This window comes from Triturus cristatus, chromosome 2_2 (genome assembly GCF_964204655.1).
Source record: "Triturus cristatus chromosome 2_2, aTriCri1.1, whole genome shotgun sequence".
Classification (NCBI taxonomy): domain Eukaryota; kingdom Metazoa; phylum Chordata; class Amphibia; order Caudata; family Salamandridae; genus Triturus; species Triturus cristatus.
The window spans coordinates 1,183,848,081-1,183,866,047 of NC_140582.1; the positions used below are offsets into that span (position 1 = coordinate 1,183,848,081).

The 17,967-nt window shown below is 52.0% G+C and overlaps 1 protein-coding gene across 4 annotated transcripts in view; it reads right to left on the minus strand.

The window, feature by feature from the left end:
* Positions 1–17,967, minus strand: part of RAB11FIP5 (RAB11 family interacting protein 5) — a 334,850-nt gene that overhangs the window by 177,094 nt on the left and 139,789 nt on the right. The window contains exon 1 of one of the 4 annotated variants that reach the window (XM_085642766.1): positions 9,958–10,008. The exons of the other annotated variants lie outside the window; for them this stretch is intronic. The gene's annotated coding sequence lies outside the window, so the exon portion shown is untranslated. Of the gene's footprint in view, positions 1–9,957; positions 10,009–17,967 lie in introns of those variants that run through there. 4 annotated transcript variants of the gene reach the window in all.

The window sequence follows — 17,967 nt, forward strand, 5'->3', positions numbered from 1 at the left end:
AATTGAAAATAAAGCTTCCTATCCAGAGGATTTGTAATGTCATCCCAAAAGGTTGCCAATGAGGTCGTATTCTTGAAATCAAAGAATACACCAGTCAAAGAGAGCGGGGCTGTACTTCTGTAAACTCAAGTAGCCACCATTTCCCAATACAAAGCCTTCAAAACTTGCTTAGGCGGAAAGCTAGCATTAAGTGGATCCTCCCACAAGGTTGTTAGGCCCAGGTCCTTAAGCGACTCATATATCCTACGGAGCCACTTAACCTTATGGAAGGTGTCCAATCTAATAATATCCATAAGACCAAGAGCAAAGAGCCTAAGTTCTGGAGTGACCCATAAGCGCCGCCAATACAATATGGGGCGAAACGAGGCAATTAAAGCTATTGGTCTCATTCCTAGGTCATAAAACAGAGGGCACAGGGGAGTACTCTGAGGTAGTTTAGTAAGGTTTCGTAGAAATCTATTTTCAGAGGTAGACAGTTTGTGTAAATTATCAAATTCCCATAACTCAACTCCGTAGAGCACAGCACCAACCACTTTGCCATCATACACACGAAGTGCAGGGTAAATAGGTTTGGTCAAGGATTGGATGTGTTCTTTACTCAGTGCACCGGAGAGCTGTGAGTGTTTAAGAGTTGCCAAATCTACTTGCTTTTTCCATCCCAAATCATGTTGGGATACAAATACCTAGGTAAATAAAATCTTGAACCTGGTCCAATGGCAGATTGTTCATAAATATTTTGCCTTTGAAAGATTTGGACTGGTTGAAGGTCATAAATTTTGATTTTAAAACATTTATTTCAAGCCCGCGGGCTAAACAGAAGTCCTCGAAAATACCTAAAGGAGTTCTGTAGACCACTCGGGGTTTTGGCAATAATGAGACAATCGTCGGCAAACATTAAAATAGGGATTTTAGCACCTGCCAATGTGGGGGCGTCTACGTTTGCATCAATTAGTAATTTGGCCACGTCATTAATATACAATGAGAATAAGGTAGGAGCAAGAACACAGCCTTGCCTAACCCCCTTCTGGATAGGGAACTGGCTAGTCACTTGACCTACACCACCCCACCTAATCTGTGCAAAATTATCTACATGAAGTCTAGCGATAAGGGAAATTAGCACAGGTGGCATAGCCATCTTATCTAAGACAGCCCATAGAGATGCCCGGGGGACAAGATCGAAGGCTGCCCTAAGATCAATAAAGGCAGCATAGAGACTGCCTCCCACCCCCCCCCACCCCCAAGTAAACCACCTTCCAATACAGCATAGCAAAATGCAACACCTGATCAATGGTGCTTATTCTGGCTCTAAAACCTGCTTGTAAATGGGAGAGAATTGCATTTTCAGAAGCCCAATCCAGCACTTTGTTCAAGATCAGCCTGCCTAGGATTTTTTGCATGGTATCAATCAGGCTGATTGGTCGATAAGTTGCAGGGAGGGACTTATCCCCTTTCTTGAACACCGGAATAATTTCGGCGCCTTTCCAGGAAGTGGGAATCGGGGCACCTCTGGCAATCAGATTAGCTAAGATTAGGATATAGTTTCCCCAAAATTCGCTGTTACACAGAAAAATATCTGCGGGGACTCCATCCATCCCAGGGGCCCTTCCTGGAACCAAAAGTTTGAGGGCGTTAGCAACGTCACCCAAGGTGAAAGGATCTTCCTTATAAAAGGTAAATTGATACTTGGGGGAAGCGGACAAATCCTCTCCAACAGCATAGAGTGACTCAAAGTGCTTGACCCATGCGTCTTGCGAAACCCAATTTTGGGGTTTATCAGGGTTACCCCCATTCCCCCACTTTAGGACGGACCAGAAACGTCTCATGTCCTTTTGGGCACCTGTTTCCCTGAGATCCTGCCATCTTTGGTAGTCCCACGCTCGCTTAGATTTTAAAATTGCTTGCTTATAAGCATGTCTAGCAGAGCGAACTTTTATACTATCGCCAGTTTTCAGGGCGATACCCAGGTTCGCGCGAGCATCCCTACACTCGACATTATACCATCGTGGCGAGGGGTCAGACTTAGGCGTAGATGGTTTGCAGGGCCTTACAAAGATATCTTTAAGTTCTAAAAAGAAGGAGTCATGGATCGATATTCCAGGTATGCAGGATGGTTCCAATGGACATTGGTTGTACAAGACCCCTAAATCCTTAGTGGCAAGCTTTAAACTATTAAAAATACAGGTAAGACATTCTTGACTTTGAGCTACCTTGGCCCATTTCACGTGTCGCATATCATTTGCGACAACTACATCTTGGTGATACTGAGGAGAGAGATAGTTAGGGGCAATGGGGTTCACCCAAAACAAGGTAGACAGAGAGAGAGGATTATGATCACTCTCCAATCTATCTATAACCACCATACCCCTCAGGACATCCCATAGATCTAGTGATAGCAGGATATAATCAATTCTGCTAGCACGTGAGCCACTCTTAAAAGTATTAGACCCTAATTTATCTTGCTCAGACCTGCCATTTGTTGCACGAAGCCCTTTATTCAAACAGAGGGCGTTGATCTGGATTGCCAGTTCAGACCAACGAGTGACAGGTTCGAGATCTAGTTTTGGAACACCCCATAGACTATCCTCAACCTCCGAAATGCTCCAATCAACACCAAGTAGGGGTTCAAAGGTAGTATTAAGATCTCCACCTAAAATTACATGGGAGTGCTGGGAATAAAGAAGCATAAGTTCATCCAGGCGAGCTATTGTGTCAGACTTTTTTCCACCGGTACTTCTAGCATAAACATTATAGATGTCCAGTGATTTTCCATTTTTAAACTTGAGGTTGAGGAGCTGGATGTCTAGATGCGAAGTAGGAAGCTCTTTAACAACAATGCCAAGGTCCTGTCTGATCCAAATAGTAAGACCGCCAGAAGGGCGCCCTTTTTTGCCCTTAACTGCCAGAACATTGAAGTTTAAAAATCCTGGAAAAAACTGGGCCTCAAGTAGCCAGGTCTCCTGGAATAAGCAGACGTCATAAGAATTAATAAACAATGCCCAGTATGGATCCTTCAGCTTAGATTTTAAACCTGCAATGTTCCAGGACAAGAGCGTCCCAAACTCTGGATAGGTTACACTATCTACCTGATGGGCCTCCGAGATGCTACTCAGTTGGTTTATCCTTGCCAAATCTACTGTAAGACCATGAATTTCTGCACTGGCCGAAGTACCCAACTCAGTATTTTGGGTTTTGTTAAATAATGAAGAACAAGCTGGGGGAACAGGTAAAGTGGGTTCTTTAGACAGTCAGTCATTTTGTTCTAGACATGACTCTCCCACAGACGGGCTGGAAAGATCATCTGGGCGAGATAACCGAGTAGGAGTGGACCTCATTTGGATTGCAGAACAATCCGAGGAACAGCTTCTGAACTCGAGATTAATTAAGTTCCCTGCAATGGTAGGCTCAATAAAAATAACCTCTATATAATCCACCGCACTACCAGCCTGAGAAATCCTGCATGCTCCAGCTATATCAGCTCTAATTACTGATTGGCAGCCCCTCACGTGTCTAATCCAGTGAATAACCTTGTAAATCAAGGATTCACTGCTTTCATGGTCGGACCCAAAAGGCAAACTAGGAACATTCACCATATACATTTTTTGTGAGTGAGGAGTGAGAGTGTGTGATCCATAGGTTTGGACTCTGTGATAAGGGTTACCTCTAGGGTTAATACTAGATCTCTCGTTTACAGAAAGAGGACCTCCAGCGCGCTTAATAGCCTGACAAATACCAGGTGGGGCTCTAATAGAACGTCCAACAGTGGTCGGGGTACAATGAGAGGATTGATCAACCCTTGATGAGACTAAGAAACTAGATTGATTACTCGGGGGATAAGAGTCTTGTGGTGGAGTCTTTCCACAAATATTGGAAAGCGCGGTGTGCCTAACTGCCACATTTAATGAGGCCTTGGTCGAAACACCCCTAGGCGTAGGGAGTCGGTTTTAGAATAGGTGCCAGAACCCAACTTAGATTCTTTGAGTTTCCTGACAGTAACCGTTAGGATTTCGATCTTGGTTTGCATAGACTCAATCAAGGAGCAAAGATTTTTCACTACCACCAATAGAGATTTCATATCAGGATTACTTGATTCAACAGCAGTAAGACCCTCAGAAAGATTAGTGGTAGAACTACCTTCAAGTAGAGAGGTACCCGAAAGGGAGTCCAAAGGTACAGAGGAAGGGAGGGCAGAACTACAAGTATCAGTATCAATTTCACCCAAAAGAGAAAACCTATTACTGCAGACAATGTCAGGTGATAGATTGGAGACAGGTAGAGTCTTATGAGGAAAAGCTTGCCCCTCATCCGATAATACAACAGGAGCACTAAAAACGGACATTTTGCCCCTCACCCCATTGGTCTGTTCCTCTCCACCCTTTTTCAAAAGAAACATGTCAGGGACCGTAACAGAACCTCTAGTAACCTCCCTCCTCCCACCTACAGCAGACGTTGGGGGGGGACATTGAGCAACTCCACGCGTTCATCAATAATGTCATCAATGCGATCCATTACACAGTTACCACCCGCATGGTGGCGATTTTTCTTAGATTTAGTCTTCCTCATTTTGGGCTTGACAGGTAATGAGCTAGTAAGATCAGACTCGCCCTCCGGGTGTTTCCTTTTGCCCATAGCTCAGAGATTTATGCAACAATACACAAAGTACCTTAGATTTCCGTGGTAGCGATGTCAGAGGGTAGGCCGACCCGACCCTGGTCGACCCCGGACGGCCACAGACGGCCCGCCCTCTGCTCGGGCTCAGCCCGGCGCCGTCCGCGCGCGTCCCGCGAGGCGGTAGGGCTGGCTGCCTTTTAAACGCCTCCTGGCGCGCCCTCACTAATTGGCTCCTGCCCCAAGGCACCTGGGAGCTGTAGTCCTCGCTGCTCCGCCGGGATGGAGAAAGGCAGCGGCAGCGGGGAACTTTCAGACACGGCTCGCGGGTCAATGGGCTTCTACCGTCTGTTCCTCGGAGCTACAGCCAGGCTCATCAGCTTGGACAGTTTGCTCAACGCATTCCTCCACTGACATTCCCGATCCCTCGTCGCCTGTTGTGTCCTGCAACTGTCCTCCAATCCGGGACTCTTCCGTTACCTTCAGATCAGGTCCCAGCCCCGCCCTGCGGCCCCAACAGTCCTTGGTTCATTTTGCCCAGGATTCCAGCGATCCCTCCAAGGATTAAAGGGCAGCATTTCATTCATGTCAAAGTCCCACCACTGGGACCCGAGGAACAACATTACAGCCATCCTGACTACCATCTCCGGAGGAAGGTATCTGCTCCTAGATGCTTTGAGCAGGGCCTTTTCTAGGTGTTTTGCCGCCCTAGGCGAGAATTGAAAACGCCGCCCCCTCCCCTTTTCTCCTAATTTGCTCCATTTTTTCGCTGTTTGATTTCAAATTAAATTCCCCCCCCCTTTTGCCGTCTTAGGCGGCCGTCTAGTCTTGCCAAATGGTAGAAACGGCCCTGGCTTTAAGACCAGTCTAGCTTTAATGTTTGTGCGCAACTTGCAGAGTTAGAGTCGACGAGGGCCATTGGGTTACTTTGCCGGCTCACACTTCAAGATATACATTACATAAAAAAGAAAATCCCTTTCCCTCCTCCAAGAAGACCTGTGGTTATGCATCTCTCCTGGCTGCCCCACCAGAGGTGGCACGTCGTCTTCAGGGTGGTTAGGCCAGAGTGGGTTCCCTCCCTTAGGCATCCCCTTGCACTAGATTAGAACTGGAAGAGGTGAATGTGCCCCTGACAGAGCGCTCGCCCCATCTATTGCGGCTCAGTGGTCGCCATTTCCTACTGCATTTGCTGCCATTACCTGTGGGTGTAGTGTCTTACCCCCTCTGCTACTACACGTCCACAGTGGTAGAAAGTCTCCAGGCCTCAGCATAACTGACACGCCCAGTCCCCACTTCAACCAACCTGACCTGCAGTGCCAGCCTTCCACACGCACAGGGCGCTGCCAACATGGCACCGCACAGCAGGGCCACTGTGAGCAAGCTCTGGTGCTCGGTGCCAAGGTTTGCTCTTGGGGCAGACCCAGCCTGAGGACTTCACGAGGCTCTCAGGGCAAGGCTGAATGAAGTACACTGCCTCCATCCTGCCCCCTGCTGGGGCAGATACAAACTCCTTCCTGCTTAGCCATCCATGGCACGCGGAGGCCCCGCGTCTCCTCACAAACCTGGCTCTGGCTTAAGACCATTGCTGGCTCGCCTTGATGACCGCCCATTTCTGGATCAATTTATGTTGTGTAATAGAGGCTTCATTGGTTCCAAAGAGGTACGTAGGTGTTCAGCTCATGGCCCGTGAACCATGCCCTGGAGCATTGTGGGTACAGGCTTGGTGGTCTTGCGTTACCTTTATTGGAGCTGGAGACCAACTGTCCAAGGGAACATGTACAAATATTCCTTTATTTCAAAAGCTACGGAGTCCAATTGATGATTGTACAGCCACATACTTGTAAGGTATCGATTATAGTTCTTGTTTCTAATAGTCGTAGTTTAAAAGCCTATCACACTAAAGAAGTAGCTCTGGTTTATTCCTTCAATATTTCTTTTCCATTAGATTCAAGACAATTACATATTTCAGGTATATTTACATTGCAATACGTTTATTTATTCTGTATATTTTTACTATATATACACCATTAATATATATTTTTTTGTTGTCTTAACTTTGAACAACAAATAAAATATTTTGAGCTGGCAGAATCATAGCCCGTCCAGGTTGGCTACAATTCAAGTGACTAATCAGTGCCACGGCCTGTTAGGATCAACATGACCAGCAGTGTCACAAACACCAGGAATAAGAAGCTTCCTGCGCCCCAACCAAAACGGTGCCGGTGCCCCAAAACCATATATCTGTGTGCTGCCCACCAGGTCTTTCCCTAGGCCCAGGCTGCGTGTTCTGGAGAGAGCGGGCTGGTCACCATGTCTTCGCCTAGGCCCAGGCTGCGTGTTCTGGAGAGAGGGGGCTGGTCACCAGGTCTTCGCCCAGGCTGCGTGTTCTGGAGAGAGTGGGCTGGTCACCATGTCTTCCCCTAGGCCCAGGCTGCGTGTTCTGGAGAGAGCGGACTGGCCACCATGTCTTCCCCAAGGCCAGGCTGCGTGTTCTGGAGAGAGTGGGCTGGTCACCATGTCTTCCCCTAGGCCCAGGCTGCGTGTTCTGGAGAGAGCGGGCTGGTCACCATGTCTTCGCCTAGGCCCAGGCTGCGTGTTCTGGAGAGAGGGGGCTGGTCACCATGTCTTCGCCCAGGCTGCGTGTTCTGGAGAGAGTGGGCTGGCCACCAGGTCTTCCCCTAGGCCCAGGCTGCGTGTTCTGGAGAGAGTGGGCTGGTCACCAGGTCTTCCCCTAGGCCCAGGGTGCGTGTTCCGGAGAGAGTGGGCTGGTCACCATGTCTTCCCCTAGGCCCAGGCTGCGTGTTCTGGAGAGAGCGGGCTGCCCACCAGGTCTTCCCCTAGGCCTAGGCTGCGTGTTCTAGAGAGAGCGGGCTGGTCACCATGTCTGCCCCTAGGCCCAGGCTGCGTGTTCTGGAGAGAGTGGGTTGGTCACCAGGTCTTCCCCTAGGCCCAGGCTGCGTGTTCTGGAGAGAGTGGGCTGGTCACCATGTCTTCCCCTAGGCCAAGGCTGCGTGTTCTGGAGAGAGGGGGCTGGTCACCATGTCTTCCCCTAGGTCCAGGCTGCGTGTTCTGGAGAGAGTGGGCTGGTCACCAGGTCTTCCCCTAGGCCCAGGCTGCGTGTTCTGGAGAGAGGGGGCTGGTCACCATGTCTTCGCCCAGGCTGCGTGTTCTGGAGAGAGTGGGCTGGCCACCAGGTCTTCCCCTAGGCCCAGGCTGCGTGTTCTGGAGAGAGTGGGCTGGCCACCATGTCTTCCCCTAGGCCCAGGCTGCGTGTTCTGGAGAGAGTGGGCTGGTCACCACTCTTGGCTCAGTTTCCGGGGCTTGGTCAAGTGTTTGTTTGTTGTGAAGGTTGGCGCATGGATCTAGTGACACTACTGGCTTTAAAATAGCTCGATCTTTGGACGGTGCTCGGTGAACGACCGCCAGAGTCCTGGAGGAAGAGGTGTGGCGCAGCGGCCAGAGCAGCTGACTCTGGAGTGCGTATCTCACGGTTCGATCCCCAGCGTCGGCGGCTGTTCCACTCAACATCATGTGACTCTGGGGAATAGCTCATTTAATCTCCCCGACTGCTCCCACCCAGTGCCTTGAAACCTTAAGGGGTGATACGTTTGTGCTTTACAAATATGGATTATTATTAACCAGAGCCTGTAATGGCCAGAGATCATGGAGCCCTAGTCGGTAGCTTCCAACTCGGTTAAAAACTGCCTCTATTGGTTTAAACCACTAAAGCTCTGTGTGAGATGTCCCCGGGGGTAGCTAGCACCCTCAGATGACGGGTGGCCTGTATGATGGCCCATCGCTGAGACTTGGCAATGTCCGCTTGGAGAAGAAAGTTACCTTCTGGAACGAATCCTCAAGGGAGTGAAGACGCACTTACTACTAGCATAGCAGCAACCGCACAGAAAGCACACCCGAGGCCGGATTCATTCTGATAATTATTTCCAATTGTTTAAAATGTCGCTGAATTCAAGCAACATTTTATCCAATAGTCGTTTCGTTTTCGTTTTCTTTATCTGGGTGCGGCAGTGCAGCCGCCCAAACAGACCAATTGTTTCTGAAACATGTACAGTGCGCTTTGCGCCCATTGCCTCTCTGACAAAGTCTGGAGCCAGGGACTGAAAGCGGATGATCAATCCCTTTTGGCTAAGCCAAGAGTAACTCTCACAAAATATTATTGGCTGTTTGGTTGTATCCTTCCATCCCGAGTGGAGTGCGAGAGGCACTATTTTACATTTCCCGCCTCTCCCTCCTTCAGCGCCCCCTTGTTCGTACTCGTGCAAGCCTTTCTTCCCACGCTCAGCATGTTAACCCCAGGCCTATTGGCTATGCCAAGGCTTGTTCGTCGATGGCTCTACTATGCACTTACACTGACACCGTCTCGCGCGCCTTCGTCCAACTTCACCCGAGTCACTGCATGTGTTCGTGCCCCAAAGTGTCCGAACCATGGAGGGGGCAGGGGGGGTCCAATGGCCAGGCCTCCCCTTAGTGTTGGGAAATCCACCCCTGCTCAGGAGAAGTCCTCTTCCCCCGTCCCCTGTGCCAACCCCAAAACGGTTCTAGACTCCTCAGAAGGCTGAAGCTGGAAAACAACCCCACTGACGTCAACCAATTCACCTTCACTTCACGGTCCCGAAAACAGTTCATGTTCAGAGCAAAGTTACTTCGGTGCAAAAATGCAACTGGGATGTGCGATTGGATGGAAAGCAAATTGGCATTCTGGAATATTTCCAAACCTGCAGCGACGTAAACGGGGCGATGACCTTGAGCCGCCCTTACCCACACGGTCTGAACTGCAGATCCCGCAGGCGCCCCCCCCCACATCCATCACCCGGACCGGCGGCCTTATCTGCCCGGAGCAGGCTGCCCTCGAGGGGAAACGGCCTATGAACCAGCAGCCCCGGGAGGACTGCGGCGGATGAACGGCCGCCTCCCATGCCTGGAGCAGACGACGACAACTGAAAGACAACACCCGTGAACTGGGCACAACTGTCCAAGCACCACGAGGCACCACTCAAGCGCCAACACGGCCCAACACTTGGTGCAGGTCCATTCATTCAAGCACCCAGACACACGCGCAACCAACACCGCTTCCTGTGTCACCTACAAAGCACCAAAGGCCATCAGATGGGCAATGAGTCAAGCAGCAAACACCACACCCGACAGGCCCACACGGCCACCACACCCGACAGGGCCACACGGCCACCACACCCGACAGGGCCACACGGCCACCACACCCGACAGGGCCACACGGCCACCACACCCGACAGGGCCACACGGCCACCACACCCGACAGGGCCAACCGGTGGGTGTTGGGCCAGTCACATCTTACGCAGCACAGACAATGGCACTTACGCTGGGTTTCATCCTCTGCGACGGACACCCACTTGGGGCATTGCACACGCCTTATCAGGGATGCCAGCTGAATGGCAACGGTTCATGTGAAAGAACAGAAAACCACAGTGGGCGTCAAGAGACCACACCCACGGCTTCGACTCAGTATCTGAGGTAACAACTCCGCCAACACTCACCACATTGCAGACCGGATCCGCACCCAGCCTACCAACGACCAATGCCTCTACTGGAACGACAAGCAAACAACCGCCACACATAGAGGACCACTCCTCGAAACACGCCCACGAAACAAGCCACCACCAGACAGCCCATTCAGCCTCTGGTCCACACAAGAGAGGAGTCCATACAGAGCAGCTCGCAGCGCTACAAGGCAACACCAGGGGAAAATGTGTGGTGTATGAATGCTGGTTTCCCCCCAATACCGTGACGCAACATGACACAAACAAGATGCTGTGTTCCTACAGAGCACAACAAACAACGCATGCTTTCTACTGTCTGACACCCAGGTCCCAGTGACTTTTGGGTTTACCCTTTGTTTTAACGCATCACAAGGCTGGCATGTGCATGGCCAGGGTCCTGCCTCAAACCTCTGACACACTCGGCCCAGCTGCACCCACAAGGCACAGAGCCCTGGATCACATAGTGAAGGGTCTGGGCCAGGTCTGATGGCTTAGCGGACAAATGTGTCCACTGTAGGGGCAGGTGTTCAACCGCATGGTCACAGGTTCAAACCCCGGCAGGTCCACTCAGCCTTTCATCCTTCCGAGGTTGATAAAATGAGCATTGTTGGGTAACAATGAACATCTGTTATTCAGCATCAAGATACCCTTGGGTGAAATGTGTGCTCTACAAATAAACATTATGTTATGTTATTAAATATTACCTCCTTCAAGGCTCTCTGCATGGTCTTTTTAGCTCTGCACCGGAAAGGCCCGAGCTTCAGACCTTTGGCTGCAAAAAAGGGAGATTCCCAGAATCGGCAAAGTTAGATGGGGTGGGCGTGCCTACTCGGTTGCCCCTGCCAAAACTCTGGAACACCGTGCCCACCTATATTACTGAAGTGGACTCCTTTATGTCTTTTAAAAAACATCTGAAAACGTGCCTCTTTTCATCAGATTCTTGCTTTTTTTGTCGCTCGGCTCCCGATTGACCGTTTCTGTCTCGCTGTAGCGCTTTGACACCTGAGGGTTTAGTGTGCTCTATAAATTTGTATCAATCATAAAAGGCTGATCTAGGATGAACCCAAGAAAGGCCCCAAAAGTGAGGGAGTGAGGGCTCCGGTCCTTAATAGCAGCAGTTTGCGTAAACCATGCAGTATTTGCTGCCCGAGGCCGCCCGTATTCTCAGGTGCCCTCCTGCATGCGTGGCAGGCAGCAACCTTCCCTGCTCCGCAGGATGGAGTCAGCATAAATTACCCTAGTTGGCATAATGTACATAGGCAGAAAAATGTGCCGCGGGGACAGATGTGTCCTGCTGCCAGCACGAAGGACGCAATCATTTCGTGAGCAGACTCCGTATAATCCGAACTGCTGGCCGCCCTATAATTACATCATTGAAATAACTGTGCGGGGGGTGGGGGGGCAAAGCAGCAACAATATTTTTATTAGTACTACAAATTGGCAGTTTAGATTTAAATGAAGTCTTAGAATCTTGGACAGTTTGTGGAACGCTTTTTCTTTCCATCTTTGGACAGGCACAGTCTGAAGCGGATGGAGTAAGTTCGACTGCGATTGTTCGACAAGCTGAGGGCAGGTAGGAGGACAGACGTCGGTCTGGCGAGGACAGACATCTTGCCAACAGACGCCTTTAAAGAGAAGGAACGTATTGACATCCAGTGCAAGTGCTTCATAAAGGCAGCAGAGGGGAGCGGCCTTGCGGTGCCACTACAAATGGCCACATGGGGGTGCTAAGCTGCCACAAATGGCTGCATTACCAGAGGAAAGGGCGTGCCCAAACAAAACTATCATACCTGCACTCTGAAAGAAATTGACACCAGAATGGTTTATACCAAAAACGGTTTATTTAACCTATAGACCAACATCTGGCCTAGATCCAGCTGTTGAGGGCCTACGCTGGACACCCAGGACCTGAAAATGAAAAATACAGTGAGCGGAGATCTAGAAATGAAGGATAAGCTTCGGAATTGCCACAGGTATTTCACTCGGTGTGAAGCGAGGCCAGAGAGGACGCCATGCCAGCCTGTGCGACACCTCCGCAAGCACCTCAACCCCCTAAGCTACCACCCCTCTGCTTGGAATTTACAACACAAAACGATCAAAAGATGCAGGCGTAGGAATTAAAAAGCAGAGATGGAAACTGGTAGACAAAAAAAACGAAAGCTATTGCACCCCATCATTGTTTAATGCCTAGCACCCTCCCCAGTGTGGTCCCCAATATGCATGGTGCAGTGCTTGGCTGGGAGCTTTATCATACAGAGGGAGAGGGCTCAATGCCAGATCTTGGGGTGCATGCGGCATCTTAGGGCGTGTGGTCTTCACGCGTCCCACCCAGTGCAGGAACCAGTTCAGTGTTAATACGCACTCCGGCCTGGGCATGGGTCCTAGCTCGTCATGTCTGCTACAGAAGGGGGGGGGGGGGGGGGGGGGGAGGGGGGCAACTCACACCACCTCCCTGGCGGCAGGAAAATCAGTATTTACAAAAAACGAACCACGGGCACCAAACCGAGGGGAGCAGCCACTCACATGCATCAACTCGCACCCAGAGACCCTCTGGCACTAGCGCCCTCAGAGGATTGGGTTGTATGATGTTCATAAGGGTTCCCCCACACCTGGACTGGGGTACATCAGTCCCCCGGGATCAGACAGAAGCAGATGACTCCAACGGTGAGTGGATCTGAGGGGATAACCCTCCTCAGGTTCAGGGGTCCACCAGCCATCTGTCACGCCGACGCTCCTGGCTTAAGATCTGTGGTACGCGTCCCTGCGCACCCGACCCCAGGCAGTGCTCAATTTGAGCGGATGGTTTCTGGTCCTCGGCACCGGCACTTCATTGTTAACACCGGAACTTCACAGTCCGCTACAAGGTGGCGCTGTCTGGCTAATGTAGGTATTACCACAACAGTCAGTTATTTTAAATGTATACGGAATGAATAATTATTAGGTGCCACCCGAGCCATTCTTATAGCTTTGGGGCCTGAAATAGTCCGAATTGTCACGCTTGTATGAGTGTGATGTCAGCAGTTGTGTTATTCCCATCATTGGCAGCGCTGGCAGGGGCGACGGGTGGTGGAAGCTGCAGTGGCGCCTGACAAAGGCCCTGGCACATAGCTTTCAAAATAAAGATGTATGCAAATTAAGCACTGGACCCTGGGCACTCCCCGCTCCAGGACCAAGACGCGGGTCTCACCGAATCCCTTCTCACACACCAGTGGTGATGGAACTGCCCTCCAATGCCCACTAGGGGCGTAAGACCTGGAAAGACTGAGCGAACACACCAATGGCGCGCCTTAGGCGAGCCCGTCTGTGCCCGGAAAGGGCCAGGACCCCGGGGCAAATCTTGACGTATACCTCTGAGGAGGGATGAAGATGAGGTGGGAGCGGTTCATGTGGTATCCAGGGGGTGGTGGGCAGGCTTAAAGCAGAGGGATTAATGATCACCGCTGGCGAGGTAGGTCAAGCTTACTCCAGGAAAGAGGGAGGCGAAATGGACCGGACACAACTCAGTATGGTGGTAGGCAGTGCTTTAAATGGGCCGGTACTGTCCGGTACGGAGTACCGGCACTTTATTTTGACAGGGAGAGTACACCGGCACTTCAAGAGAAATGCTACACTTTTAATTGTAGAATACCGGCACTTCTCAGAAACAAGCACGTACTCTGGTACAGAGTACCAGCACTTCTATTTTTCAATTTAAAGCACTGATGGTAGGAGGAGTGGGGCAAGAGAACCGAGAGTATGTCGCTAAGAACATGGGCCCAAGTGGGGAGCTTGGGGCGATGCAGTTAAACACACGCTCCTTGCTCAGAACCTGGAAATCTTCTCTCCTGCAGCAGGATGAGCTGCTTGTATTGTCATGGACTGAAACATGGTTTGAGGAAGGGGCGGAGCCTGTCATAGTAGTGGCTCTGCCCGGAATATCCCCTCCTTGCGCATAATCAGCAGGGTGGGAAGAGGGGGAGGGGTGGCATTGATCACTCGGAGGCAATTTGGTACAGAAATAGTGGTCGCCAAAACCATGGATGAGGCTGAGAACCTGGGGTATAAAAGTGGCTCTGGAATCTAGGTGTCTGGTTATTGTGACAGTTTATAGTCCACCCCTGGCGACCTCCCGCCGCCCCCATACAAACCATATTTTCTGGAATGGAGTGATGCGCGCTCCAGATATACCCGGGTAGTAGTGGCCGAGGACTTTAACTAGCGACGGGATAATGTCCCGAAGGATCCCCCACTGCCAGGTTTAGCGAAGGGATGGAAGAGTTGGGCTTGGAGCAATTGGTTGAGATACAGACTCGCGATAAGGGCATATCTTGGACCTGGTATGGTCCACTCAATCAATGGCCGGGCTAGGAGGGATCGAACCCTGTGGCTGGTCAGATCACCATCAGATAAGGTTTGCCATCTCCTTGCCAGCTCAGTGCGCACGCCGTACGCAAGTTGGCGCACAGTACACAGCTGGTCTCAAATTGATAAGGCTCATGTAGTGGAGACCTTAAGGGCCTCAAAGCGCCCTCTAAGTAGGGGAGAGGATGTGGAACAAAAAAAGTGCGTAATTCATGAACTGGATTCAGGATACTATGGATAGGGTCACTCCAGCTCGTAGGGAAAAAGTAAGAAGCCGGGCTATGTGTGCCCCTGGTATAGACCCTGGCTTCGAGAGGAGTAAGAGGCCGGGCTATGTGTGCCCCTGGTATAGACCCTGGCTTCGAGAGGAGTAAGAGGCCGGGCTATGTGTGCCCCTGGTATAGACCCTGGCTTCGAGAGGAGTAAGAGGCCGGGCTATGTGTGCCCCTGGTATAGACCCTGGCTTCGAGAGGAGTAAGAGGCCGGGCTATGTGTGCCCCTGGTATAGACCCTGGCTTCGAGAGGAGTAAGAGGCTGGGCTATGTGTGCCCCTGGTATAGACCCTGGCTTCGAGAGGAGTAAGAGGCCGGGCTATGTGTGCCCCTGGTATAGACCCTGGCTTCGAGAGGAGTAAGAGGCCAGGCTATGTGTGCCCCTGGTATAGACCCTGGCTTCGAGAGGGGAAGCAGAGGCTTAGTCAGTGTGGAAGGAAATGGCTTAGGCACTATGGACCGGATGCTTTGAGTAGTTATAAAACCGAGCTGGGCACCTAGAAGAGTGATTGTGGATGTTACAGCAGCCGTCTAGGACTCCAGGATCACTGAAGCCCGTGACCCACAAAAGGGGTCTTTAAGGTGCTTTAAGAACTGAGCCAGACTAAAGAGAAGGCCCTGGTGGCATATGCAGAGGACTAATCGCAGGTAGGACTTTAACCAGATCAGGGATATCCTGATGGAAAAAGGGAATATGCGCGGTGTCCTTGCTCGCTGGTACAGGTGGATGGATCTCCTAATCAGGGCTTGCAGTTATCTGCACTCCCATTATTGGATTTTGAGGCACGGGCCTCATTTTTTGGCAGCTGTTGAAGCTGGTTCGCCGGAAGACCCTTGTTGGACCCGGCCTCGTAGAATGGCCCTCCGTGCCCCCACACCACCGAAACCTGGTACATACAGCCCAAGCCCCCGGCCCAGCCGAACCTCCCCACCAGGACACACGCACCGACCCGGACATCCCCGTCCCTGGCCTCTCCCCTTTCGGCCACCCCGGGCCCGCGTGCCCACTTCATGCACCAAGATGGCCGCCCGGCCCCAGCGCGACCCGGGCATAGAGGCGCCACTCCGGCTGGAGGACATCCCGCTCCAGGGGATGAGAGAGGGAGGAGCAGTTTCTATCGCACCTCTGAACTCCCCCGGGACGATGGGTTTCGATCGGCCCTCCGGCCTCCCTGAGGGCTGGCTCCACGCCTGCTGGGTGTCTGGGACTCCTCCCGACCCGGCCCTGAAAGAATCAAAAGACTATAGCAGGAAATCCCGACAAGCGACCCCCAGGTGACAAGACCCCTGCCTGCACAGACTCCGGACATCAAAGAGGGGTCGAACTATAACAAGGGGTGCTCTGGGGCTGTCCGGCAGATTTGACGCTGGAACAACGAGAGCCTGCTGACGTGGTCGCGGCTCCTGGAACTGGAACTCACCTGAGCCCTGCTGAGTGACTCGCGGCTCCCTGAAGATCGTAAGACCTCCGAACTTGTACCTGAGCCCTGCTGAGTGACTCGCGGCTCCCTGAAGATCGTAAGACCTCCGAACTTGTACCTGAGCCCTGCTGAGTGACTCGCGGCTCCCTGAAGATCGTAAGACCTCCGAACTTGTACCTGAGCCCTGCTGAGTGACTCGCGGCTCCCTGAAGATCGTAAGACCTCCGAACTTGTACCTGAGCCCGCTGAGTGACTCGCGGCTTCCACAGACTCCACCGGTCCCGCCGGACCCCACGACAACCAGCCTACCCCACAGCTCGAGGATTGTGAGCTGTGCGCCGGGTACGTCCCTCCTTTGAACCGTTACCAGAGACAGTCCCGCTACCCCCTACCTTTCCGAGACTCTTGAGCCCGTGCTCACCTTGTACATATTTGCAGTGATACCTGTTTGATAAAGCTTGTTCTGAGAATACCCAGTGTGGTCCCTCTGTGTCGTGTGGTGCCAGAAGTACGATCCTAGTTGCGAGAGTCCTCCCCCTGGGGAATCTCCCGCCAGTGCCCGGCTACGATACTTTGAGGGTGGGTCTCAGGGTAGTCAGGACCCCTTTCCGGGCTCCTCTGAGGTCGCCGTCTAACATTGGTGGCAAGCGACGGGATTCGGGCCCATCACCTAGAGATCGTACAGTAAACGACGGACGCACGACCAACAAAGATGGCAGAAGGAAGCGCCACGAGCTCCGCAGAAACCAACGCCAACAGAGTGTTCCAGGTGGAGCATCTGGAAGAATACACACACAAAGAGCTAAAACAATTTTGCAAAGAACTTAAAATCGCTACCACTGGCCTCAACACTAAGGAAGACTTGCAGAAAGCACTGAAAACTTGGGTGGAGACCGGGACCTCCCGCCCGGAAGGCACGGGGGAGCGCCCCGACGAAGCCGAACCCCCCCAAAGTGAAAGCAGTAGCAATCAGGTGCGAGGCATCGTACCAGACGGGGGCCTATCCCCGGAAGAGCTCGCGGACAGAGAGAGAAGCCGCAGTCATGAACTCGAGTTAGCCAAACTCAAAATCGAGGGCGAATTGAAGTTAGCGGAGAAGAAGCTAGCAGTAGAGCAAATGCGTGTACAAGGCGAACTGGAAGAAAAGAAGCTCCAACGGGAGCACGAAGGAAGAAAGCTCCAACTGGAGCACGAACGGAGCTTAAAGGAACTCGAGCTCAAGGCCCGAAATGAGGACGGGAGGCCCTCGGGGAACCGAGAGACGGCCCCCCCAGCGGAACAGAAGGTCCACATCCCCAAGGATGTGGTCAAAGAATATTATAAAAACGATGACATTCAGCAATGGTTTCGGGCCTACGAGGTCGCCATGACCTCCCATCGGATTCCACAGAAGGACTGGGGGGCGGGGTTGTGGGGACGGTTTCTGAGCGAAGGAAGGGACACCCTGCTCGACCTACCCCTCTCCCTGCAGACCTCCTACAGCCACATGAAAGAGGCTCTCCTCACAAGATACGGCCTCACCCCAGAAATGTACCGCCAACGGTTCCGGGACTGCAGGAAGATCCCGGGCACCACCTGGGTGGAGTATGTAAACTTTTTTAGTCGGGCCTTCGATGGGTGGGTCAAGGGCAGCAAAGTCACCACCCTTGCCGAACTCACTGACCTCATGTTATGGGAACATCTGGCTGCGAACTGCTTCGTAGAGCTACGTCAACATCTGCTGGATAGCAAGCTCACAGATCCCCGGAAGCTGGCCGTGGAGGCCGACCGCTGGACCAACACCCGGGTCTCCCGGGG